Below are 11,779 nucleotides of genomic sequence, written 5' to 3' on the forward strand. Positions count from 1 at the left end.
ATGGACATTGAATTAATAATCAAAAAACCTCCCAGAAAATAAAAGTCTAGGATGGGATGGCTTCACTGGTGAATTCTAGCAAATATTTAAAGAATTAGCACCAATCCCATTCAAACTCTTCTAAAAACTGAAGAGAAAGGAATTCTCCATAATTCATTCTATAAGACCAGCATTACACTATACTAAAGCCAGAGAAAGACGCTATAAGAAAAGCTACAGATCAATATCCCTAATGAATATAGAAGCCGAAATCCTCAACAAAATACTAGCAAACCAGTATCAGCAGCATATTAAATGGGTTACGCACTGACCAAACGGTATTTGTCCCAGGAATGCAAGAGTGATTTGACATAAGAAAATCAATGTAACCTACATGAACAACTGCCTTCTTTGCCATGAGACCAGAAGAACAGGATGGTGCCCAGCTATTATTACTGAACATTTTGATCAATGATTCTATAGAAGAATCCTGATCAAAGAGGGGAAAATGTAGGATAGAATTTCAAATTCTCATGGAATCCCTAAAACTATTCCCCTGAGACAATTTTTAAACCTTAAACTAAAAATATCCCCTGAAGTCTTCTTAAAACAATAGTTTAGCTTAACCAGTAAAGAATATCTGCCGTGAGCATTGTGCTTTTTTAAGACTTATCTCTATGGAGTCAGATCGACAACAGTAACTCTAAATACTAGATAGAAAACATACAGGGGCAGTGAGTTTACGTTAATGGCAGAAGAACAACTCAGAAAAGGAAGATGAGAATGGTTGCACAACTCAAAGAATTTAAGCAATGTCATTGAATTATACATGTAGAAATGGTTGAATTGGTGTATGTTTTGCTGTCTATATTCTCAACAATAAAAATAAATGAATTATTTAAAAAATCAGCATAATATCATCCATTAATAGAAAGAAGGAAAGAAAATGGCCTGATTATGTCAATTGATGCCGAAGAAGCATTTGACAAAATCTAACACCCTTCCATAATAAGAACACTCAATAAACTATGAGTAGAAGGGAACTTCCTCAACATGATAAAGGTATATGAAAAACTCACAGTTAATATCACACTCAGTGGTGAAAGTCTTATGCCCCTAAGATGGAAAACAAGACAAGATGTCTGCTTTCAGCACTTCTATTCAACATAGTACTAAAAGCCCTAGCCAGAGGAATTGGGCCAGAAAAAGAAATAAAAGATATAAAAATTGGAAAGGAATAAATAAGACTATTTCTATGCACAGACGATACGGTCTTATATGTAAAACACCCAAAAAATCCACACACACACACACACAAAATTGGAGCTAATTAACAAATTCTGAAAAGTTAAAACCAAAAAAATCACACAAATCAGTTGCATTTCTATACACTACCAATGAACAATTCAAAAAGGGAATTAAGAAAACAAATTCATTTACTATAGTATCAAAAAAAATAAAATACTTAGGAATAAATTTAACCAAGGAAGGGAAACACTTATACACTAGACCTACAACACATTGCTGAAAGAAGTTAAAGAAGACCTAAATAAATGGAATGACACCTTGGATTGGAGGATTTAATATTGTTAAGATAACAGTACTACTCAAAGCGATATACAAACGGACTGTAATTCCAGCCAAAATCTCGATGGCATTTTTTGCCAAAATGGAAAAATTTATCCTAAAATTCAAATGGAATTTCAAGGGACTGAGAATAGCCAAAACAATCTTGAAAAGAATAAACAGGTGGAAATTCATACTTCCCTATTTCCAAACGTACTACAAATCTACAGTAATCAAAACAGTGTGCTCCTGGCATAAGGAGAGACATAAGACTAATGGAATAGAATTGAGAGTCCAGAAATAAACTACAGTCAATTTTTAAAAAATATTTTTGTTTTGTTTTGTTTTGTTTTTGGTGAAAGTATATACAGCCAAAGATACACCTGTGGTTAATTTATTTTTGACCAGGGTGCCGAGACAATTCAGTTGGAAAAAGCCAGTATCTGTAACAAATGGTGCCGGAACAACTGGATAACCACATGCAAAAGAATAAAATTAGACTTACCTCACGCCAAATACAAAAATTAGCTCAAAATCGGTCAAAGCCCTACATTTAAGAACTAAAACTCTTAGAAGAAAGCATAGGAGAAAGTCTTTATGATCTCAGTAATGGTTTCTTAAATATGACACTAAAAGCATAGACAGCAAAAGAAAACATAGATGAGTGGAACTTCATTAAAATTAAAAACTTTTGTGCATCTAAGGACACTATCAAGGCAATGAAAAGACAACCACAAATGGAAGAATATTTTCAAATCATATATCTGATATGGATTTAATATCCAGGTTATATAAGAACCCTTACAAGTCAACAAGACCAACAACACAGTTTAAAAATAGGCAAGGTAGGTGAATAGAGATTTCTCCAAAGAAAATATACAATTAGTCAATAAACACATGAAAAGATGCTCAACATTATTAGTCATTAGAGAAATGCAAATCCAAACTACAATGAGATACCACTTCACGCCTACCAGGATGGCTTTAGTTAGAAAGGAAGAAAGGAAGGAAAGAAGGAAGGAAGGAAGGAAGGAAGGAAGGGAGGGAGGGAGGGAGGGAGGGAGGGAGGGAGGGAGGGGGAGAGAGAGAGAGAGAGAGAGAGAGAGAGAGAGAGAGAGAGAGAGAGAGAGAGAGAGAGAGAGAGAGAGAGAGAGAGAGAAAGAAAGAAAGAAAGAAAGAAAGAAAGAAAGAAAGAAAGAAAGAAAGAAAGAAAGAAAGAAAGAAAGAAAGAAAGAAAGAAAGAAAGAAAGAAAGAAAGAAAGAAAGAAAGAAAGAAAGAAAGAAAGAAAGAAAGAAAGAAAGAAAGAAAGAAAGAAAGAAAGAAAGAAAGAAAGAAAGAAAGAAAGAAAGAAAGAAAGAAAGAAAGAAAGAAAGAAAGAAAGAAAGAAAGAAAGAAAGAAAGAAAGAAAGAAAGAAAGAAAGAAAATGAAGCATTGGTAAGGATGGAGAAACTGGAACACTTTTGCACTGCTAATAGGAATGTAAAATGATGCAGCCACTATGGATATTCGGCAGTTCCTGAAAGAGTTAAACATAAAATTACCATAAAAAACAAACAAACAAAAAAAACCCAAACCCATTGCTGTCAATTCAGTTCTAACTCATAGCGACCCTAAAGGACAGAGCAGAACTGCCCCATGGGGTTTCCAAGGTGGGCTGGTAGATTTGAACTGCCGACCATTTGGTTAGCAGCTGTAGCTCTTAACCACTATGCCACCAGGTTCCCAAAATTACCATATCCCCCAGAAATTCCACGCCTAACTATAAACCCCAAAGACTTGAAAGCAGGGACTCAAACAGATACTTGTACAACAAAGTATATTGCAGCATTATTCACATTAGCCAAAATATGGCAATAGCCCAAGTTTCATCCACAGATAAATGGGTAAACAAAATGTGGTATATCTATATAGTGGAATATTGTTTTTATTGTTAAGTGCCCTCAAGTCAGTTCCAACTCAGAGTGACCCTACATGCAACAGAATAAAACACTGCCAGGTCCTGCACAATTGTTATGTTTGAGCCCACTGTTGCAGCCACTGTGTCCATCCATCTCGTCGAGTGTCATCCTCTTTTTCACTGACCCTCTGCCTTACCAAGCATGACGTCCTTCTCCAGGGACTGGCCCCTCCTGATAACATGTCCAAAGCATGTGAGACAAAATCTCACCATCCTCACATCCAAGTAGCACTATGGCTGTATTTTAGGTATAAAAAGGAATGAAGTTCTGTTACATGCTACAACATGGATGAGCCTTGGAAATGTTATGCCAAGTGAAATAGGCCAGACAAAAAAAAAAAAGCCAGATAGAGCTGGGGCCGAGATGGCTGAATAGCCAGACACTTCCAGCAATCCCTCTTACAACAAAGAACCCAAAAAACAAACAAACAAACAAGTGAAACAGTTATATTTATGACAAGCTAGGAGCCCTGAACATCAAAGGCAAAGTTACAAAAAAGGAATGAGTGGCCGGGGGAGGGAGAGATGGTTCAGAAGCAGAGGGGAGTTGCCAGACCTGAATCACCAGGATCTCACAGGCACCATTCCTGGGAGAGGCTGTGGCAGGCTGGTAGTAGCGTTTGGCCTCAGTTTCCTCACAGAGAAGCAGCCAGCCACACAGCCTACTCACGCCTCTGGAACCAGAGAAGAACAGCACTCTCGCAAAAGCTAAGTACTTGTGTATATTTTACTATGCTCCCCAACCCCAAGCCAGCTTCAGAGGCTGTTGATTTCCCTGGGCCTGAGATAGGCCCATTGAAGCACCCGGAGCTTTGGAGAAGGAATAAATTCACAACTGGGGGAAAAGATAATTTGTCAGCTCCACTAACCTGGGGAGGTCTGGACAGAAGAGGCTCCTATCCAACCATAAAGAGTCAGCGGACTTTGAATAGCTTTCCCCCCTGCATGAACATGTGTAGGCCTATTTCAGGAGAATAGGCCCTTGTTGGCAGACTGCAACTGTTTCAGCTGTGCTGTGGAGAGATGGGTGTTTGATGATTGACACCTCTTTGCCTATTAAACAGGGTCATCACCTATCCACGTCAGGGACCTAAGGACTGGTGGCTCCACTCAGGTCACCCAGCCACCCGCGACATGGGTCCAAGGATAACTGGTACCTCTGAGTCCTTACAACCAAAAGCATTGGGTGTCCATGGTCTGTCTGCAGAACCCACCCACCTGTATGCTCTAGGGAAGAGGGATACGCTTTCCTCAGATTCACTTGGGGGATGTTTCTCAGGCCTCTGCCTTGTTCAGAGTGTGACCCCCTGCTGCAACCAGATACCAGCACCTGCACCAATCACCTGGCCCCCTAAGACTGTAGGACAGAGCCTGTACCACACACTTGATGACCAGCTACCTGGATGCCTGAGCTGAATCCATACAAGAAAAGTGAATGGACTCCTAGACTGATTTACCTGATAACAGCTCTAACCATCTGGTGACAGGACGTCGGATCTTCAAAGGTGAAAACAATCAAGCTAGCTCACTCAAGCAATCCGTTTCAGCATACCAAAACAAAACAAAGCAAGAAGCTAGGATACAGTAAACAAACATAAAATAAACTGGTACAGTAACTTATAGATGGCTCGGAGACAAGAGTCAATATCAAGTCACATAAAGAAGCACACCATGATCGCCTCAACAAGCTCTCAAAACAGGGAATCAAAGGATCTTCTGGATGAAGGTAGCTTCCTGGAATTCAAAAGGTTAATATACAGAACTTTTCAAGACATCAGGAAGGTGATCAGGCAATATGCAGAACAAGCCAAGCAACGCACAGATAAAACAGTTGAAGAAATTAAAAAGGCTGTTCAAGAACATAATGAAAAATTTAATCAGATTAAAAGTATCATGGCGAAGATGGCGGAATAGGTAGACGCTACCTCAGATCCCTCTTGCAACAAAGACTCGGAAAAACAAGTGAATCGATCACATACATAACAATCTACGAACCCTGAACAACAAACACAGACTTAGAGACGGAGAACGAACAAATATGGGGAAGCAGCGACTGTTTTCAGAGCCTGGAGCCAGCGTCCCAGTCAGGTAACCTTGGCGCCGGGCTTAGGTCTAGACCCAGAAGAGCTGATCTCAAAATCTTGTGACGGCGCAAACAAGGGGCGCAGCCCTACCCCCTGAACTGACCCCGGGAGGGGGCCCAGCCAGTCTGCTCAGGGTGGCGTGGCAACGCGGCTGGTGGGAGAAGTCCCCGGGAGGCAGTGACTGGATTTGGAGCCGGGAGCGCAGCATCCCAGCAGGGGAACCTTGACGCTGGGCTTTGGACTGGCAGTGGAGGATCTGACCACGACTTCAGCGGGCCAGACCCTCAGGGACAATCTCCACACAGCCAGCACACATAGGCGACATGCCCCTCGGGAATCTCAGATAAAATAGTCATTCCAAGCAAGATAAGCAACTTTGGCTATATTCCGGGGAGTTACTCTCCTGTTTCTCTGAACCCTCCCCCACCCTTCCCAAGCGGCTTCGTTAACATTAGAATTTCCTGAGCCAGAGGGAGAACGGCTCCGGCTCCGCAGAGGCTTTGCTTTTCCCTTTTTTTTTTTTTTTTGGTCTTTTCTTAACCCGTTCTTCCGGCCTGAGAGAAGGAACCACAAAAAACCCAGGGACCAAAAATCCATCCCTAATTGGACTAAAAACACAGAACCAGCTGCAGCCAAGCATATATGATCCAAATCTCGGACTTTCATCCTTACAGGGAACATGGTGGCGGTTATAATCCAAAGGCAGTTCTGATAGGGATCTGACTGCATTTTTTTTTTAGCGGATATTCTGGAAAAACAGGTTTCCCAGGTCTGATATCTCTGCTTATTCAACAGAACCCTCACTGACCCACAACAGGGAACTGAGGGCTGAAGCTGCCCCCAGACGACCTAGCCTCTTGCCTTAGGGGTCTAAGGAGGGTGACACCTACCAATCAGTAGAGGTACTTGCATTGGGGGCCTAAGGTACGCTGCAGTGCCCTCCCACCAAGGTGCTACAGGAATAGAGACACACCTACCTCATTGACACTTGGGGGAAGCCTGTCAGCATCCTGCCCCCCCTGGAGTGTGAACCCCAGCTGCTAATAGAATCTGGTGCACACAACTATCACCACTACTTCTCGAGGTGGATTGGTGTTAGGGTGCAGCACACACTTGATGACCCAAAATCAGATTCTACTCAAGAATAGTGAGTAGACTCAGGCATATATATCTGGCATCAGCCCAAACCAGCTGGTAATAGGTCATAAGTAAGTCAAGGGCTACAACAAACAAGACAGCACAATCTAGTAGCCCATCCACGTATATTGAAAGAAAACAAAACAAGATAAGACTCAGTGAGCAATTATAGAATAAACCACTACTATATCTTAGTGATGGCTTGGAGACAGCAGTCGATATCAAACCACATAAAGAAGCAGACCATGACAGCTTCTACGACCCCCCAAACAAAAGAATCAAAATCTTTCCCAAATGAAGATACAATCCTGGAATTATCAGATACAGAATTTAAAAAAACTAATTTACAGAATGCTTCAAGACATCAGGGATGACCTCAGAAATGAAATAAGGCAAACTGCAGAAAAAGCCAAGGAACACACTGATAAAAGAGTTGAAGAACTCAAAAAGATTATTCAAGAACATAGTGGAAAAATTAATAAGTTGCAAGAATCCATAGAGGGACAGCATGTAGAAATCCAAAAGATTAACAATAAAATTACAGAATTAGACAACGCAATAGGAAGTCAGAGGAGCAGACTCGAGCAATTAGAACGAAGACTGGGACATCTGGAGGAGGACCAGGGAATTAACACCAACATAACTGAAAAAAAATCAGATAAAAAAATTAAAAAAAATGAAGAAACCCTAAGAATCATGTGGGGCTCTATCAAGAAAGATAACTTGCGTGTGATTGGAGTCCCAGAACAGGGAGGGAGCACAGAAAACAGAGAGAAAATAGTTGAAGATCTGCTGACAGAAAACTTCCCTGACATCATGAAAGATGAAAGGATATCTATCCAAGATGCTCATCGAACCCCATTTAAGATTGATCCAAAAAGAAAAACACCAAGACGTATTATCATCAAACTTGCCAAAACCAAAGATAAAGAGAAAATTTTAAAAGCCGCCAGAGATAAAAGAAAGGTCTCCTTCAAGGGAGAATCAATAAGAATAAGTTCAGACTACTCAGCAGAAACCATGCAGGCAAGAAGGCAATGGGATGACATACACAGAGCACTGAAGGAGAAAAACTGCTAGCCAAAGATCATATATCCAGCAAAACTCTCTCTGAAATATGAAGGCAAAATTAAGATATTTACAGATAAACACAAGCTTAGAGAATTTGCAAAAACCAAACGAAAGCTACAAGAAATACTAAAGGAAATTGTTTGGTCAGAAAACCAATAATATCAGATACCAGCACAACACAAGGTCACAAAACAGAACATCCTGATATCAACTCAAATAGGGAAATCACAAAAACAAATTAAGATTAATTAAAAAAAAACAAAAAAAAAAATGCTCATAACAGGGAATCTTTGAAGTCAATACGTAAAAGATCACAATAACCAAAAAGAGGGACTAAATACAGGTGGCATAGAACTGCCATATGGAGAGTGATACAAGGTGATATAGGACAATACAAGTTAGGTTTTTACTTAGAAAAATAGGGGTAAATATTAAGGTAACCACAAAGAGGTATAACAACTCCATAACTCAAGATAAAAGCCAAGAAAAACGTAATGACTCAACAAACATAAAGTCAAACACTATGAAAATAAGGATCTCACAATTTACTAAGAAAAGCGTCTCAGCACAAAAAAGTAAGTGGAAAAATGAAATTGTCAACAACACACATGAAAAAGCATCAAAATGACAACACTAAACACTTATTTATCTATAATTACACTGAATGTAAATGGACTAAATGCACCAATAAAGAGACAGAGAGTCTTGGACTGGATAAAGAAACAGGATCTATCTATATGCTGCCTACAAGAGACACACCTTAGACTTAGAGACACAAACAAACTAAAACTCAAAGGATGGAAAAAAATGTATCAAGCAAACAATAAGCAAAAAAGAAGAGGAGTAGCAATATTAATTTCTGACAAAATAGACTTTAGACTTAAATCCACCCCAAAGGATAAAGAAGGACACTTCATAATGATAAAAGCGACAACTGATCAGGAAGATATAACCATATTAAATATTTATGCACCCAATGACAGGGCTGCAAGATACATAAATCAAATTTTAACAGAACTGAAAAGTGAGATAGACACCTCCACAATTATAGTAGGAGACTTCAACACACCACTTTCGGAGAAGGACAGGACATCCAGTAAGAAGCTCAATAGAGACACGGAAGACCTAATTACAACAATCAACCAACTTGACCTCATTGACTTATACAGAACTCTCCACACAACTGCTGCAAAGTATACTTTTTTTTCTAGCGCACATGGAACATTCTCTAGAAGAGACCACATATTAGGTCATAAAACAAACCTTTGCAGAATCCAAAACATCGAAATATTACAAAGCATCTTCTCAGACCACAAGGCAATAAAACTAGAAATCAATAACAGAAAAACCAGGGAAAAGAAATCAAATACTTGGAAAATGAACAATACCCTCTTGAAAAAAGACTGGGTTATAGAAGACATCAAGGAGGGAATAAGGAAATTCATAGAATGCAACGAGAATGAAAATACTTCCTATCAAAACCTCTGGGACACAGCAAAAGCAGTGCTCAGAGGCCAATTTATATCGATAAATGCACACATACAAAAAGAAGAAAGAGCCAAAAATCAGAGAACTGTCCCTACAACTTGAACAAATAGAAAGTGAGCAAGAATCCATCAGGTACCAGAAGAAAACAAATAATAAAAATTAGAGCTGAACTAAATGAATTAGAGAACAGAAAAACAACTGCAAGAATTAACAAAGCCAAAAGCTGGTTCTTTGAAAAAATTAACAAAATTGATAAACCATTGGCTAGACTGACTAAAGAAATACAAGAAAGGAAACAAATAACCCGAATAACAAACGAGAAGCACCACATCGCAACAGAACCAAATGAAATTAAAAGAATCATTTCAGATTATTATGAAAAATTGTACTCTAACAAATTTGAAAACCTAGAAGAAATGGATGAATTCCTGGAAAAACACTACCTACCTAAACTAACACATTCAGAAGTTGAACAACTAAATAGACCCATAACAAAAAAAGAGATTGAAATGGTAATCCAAAAACTCCCAACAAAAAAAAGCCCTGGCCCGGACGGCTTCACTGCAGAGTTCTACCAAACTTTCAGAGAAGAGTTAACACCACTACTTCTGAAGGTATTCCAAAGCATAGAAAATGACGGAATACTACCCAACGCATTCTATGAAGTCACCATCTCCCTGATACCAAAACCAGGTAAAGACATTACAAAAAAAGAAAATTACAGACCTATATCCCTCATGAACATAGATGCAAAAATCCTCAACAAAATTCTAGCCAATAGAATTCAACAACATATCAAAAAAATAATTCACCAGGACCAAGTGGGATTTATACCAGGTATGCAAGGCTGGTTTAATATCAGAAAAACCATTAATGTAATCCACCACATAAATAAAACAAAAGACAAAAACCACATGATCTTATCAATTGATGCAGAAAAGGCATTTGACAAAGTCCAACACCCATTTATGATAAAAACTCTCACCAAAATAGGAATTGAAGGAAAATTCCTCAACATAATAAAGGGCATCTATGCAAAGCCAACAGCCAACATCACTCTAAATGGAGAGAACCTGAAAGCATTTCCCTTGAGAACAGGAACCAGACAAGGATGCCCTTTATCACCGCTCTTATTCAACATTGTGCTAGAAGTCCTAGCCAGAGCAATTAGGCTAGACAAAGAAATAAAGGGCATCCGGATTGGCAAAGAGGAAGTAAAATTATCTCTATTTGCAGATGACATGATCTTGTACACAGAAAACCCCAACGAATCCACCAGAAAACTACTGAAACTAATAGAAGAGTTTGGCAGAGTCTCAGGTTATAAGATAAACATACAAAAATCACTTGGATTCCTCTACATCAACAAAAAAGAACATCGAAGAGGAAATAACCAAATCAATACCATTCACAGTGGCCCCCAAGAAGATAAAATACTTAGGAATAAATCTTACCAAGGATGTAAAAGACCTTTACAAAGAAAACTAGAAAGCTCTACTACAAGAAATTCAAAAGGACATACTTAAGTGGAAAAACATACCTTGCTCATGGATAGGAAGACTTAACATAGTAAAAATGTCTATTCTACCAAAAGCCATCTATACATACAATGCACTTCCGATCCAAATTCCAATGTCATTTTTTAAGGTGATAGAGAAACAAATCACCAACTTCATATGGAAGGGAAAGAAGCCTCGGATAAGCAAAGCATTACTGAAAAAGAAGAAGAAAGTGGGAGGCCTCACTCTACCTGATTTCAGAACCTATTATACAGCCACAGTAGTCAAAACAGCCTGGTATTGGTACAACAACAGGCACATAGACCAGTGGAACAGAATTGAGAACCCAGATATAAATCCATCCACATACAAGCAGCTGATATTTGACAAAGGCTCAGAGTCAGTTAATTGGGGAAAAGATAGTCTTTTAAACAAATGGTGCTGGCATAATTGGATATCCACTACCAAAAAAATGAAACAGGACCCATACCTCACACCAAGCACAAAAACTAAGTTCAGGTGGATCAAAGACCTAAACATAAAGACTAAAACGATAAGGATCATGGAAGAAAAAAATAGGGACAACCTTAGGAGCCCTAATACAAGGCATAAACAGAATACAAAACATTACCAAAAATGACGAAGAGAAACCCGATAACTGGGAGCTCCTAAAAATCAAACACCTATGCTCATCTAAAGACTTCACCAAAAGAGTAAAAAGACCACCTACAGACTGGGAAAGAATTTTCAGCTATGACATCTCCGACCAGCGCCTGATCTCTAAAATCTATATGATTCTGTCAAAACTCAACCACAAAAAGACAAACAACCCAATCAAGAAGTGGGCAAAGGATATGAACACACACTTCACTAAAGAAGAGATTCAGGCAGCTAACAGATACATGAGAAAATGCTCTCGATCATTAGCCATTAGAGAAATGCAAATTAAAACTATGATGAGATTCCATCTCACTCCAACAAGGCTGGCATTAATCC

This window comes from Loxodonta africana, chromosome 22 (genome assembly GCF_030014295.1).
Source record: "Loxodonta africana isolate mLoxAfr1 chromosome 22, mLoxAfr1.hap2, whole genome shotgun sequence".
NCBI lineage: Eukaryota > Metazoa > Chordata > Mammalia > Proboscidea > Elephantidae > Loxodonta > Loxodonta africana.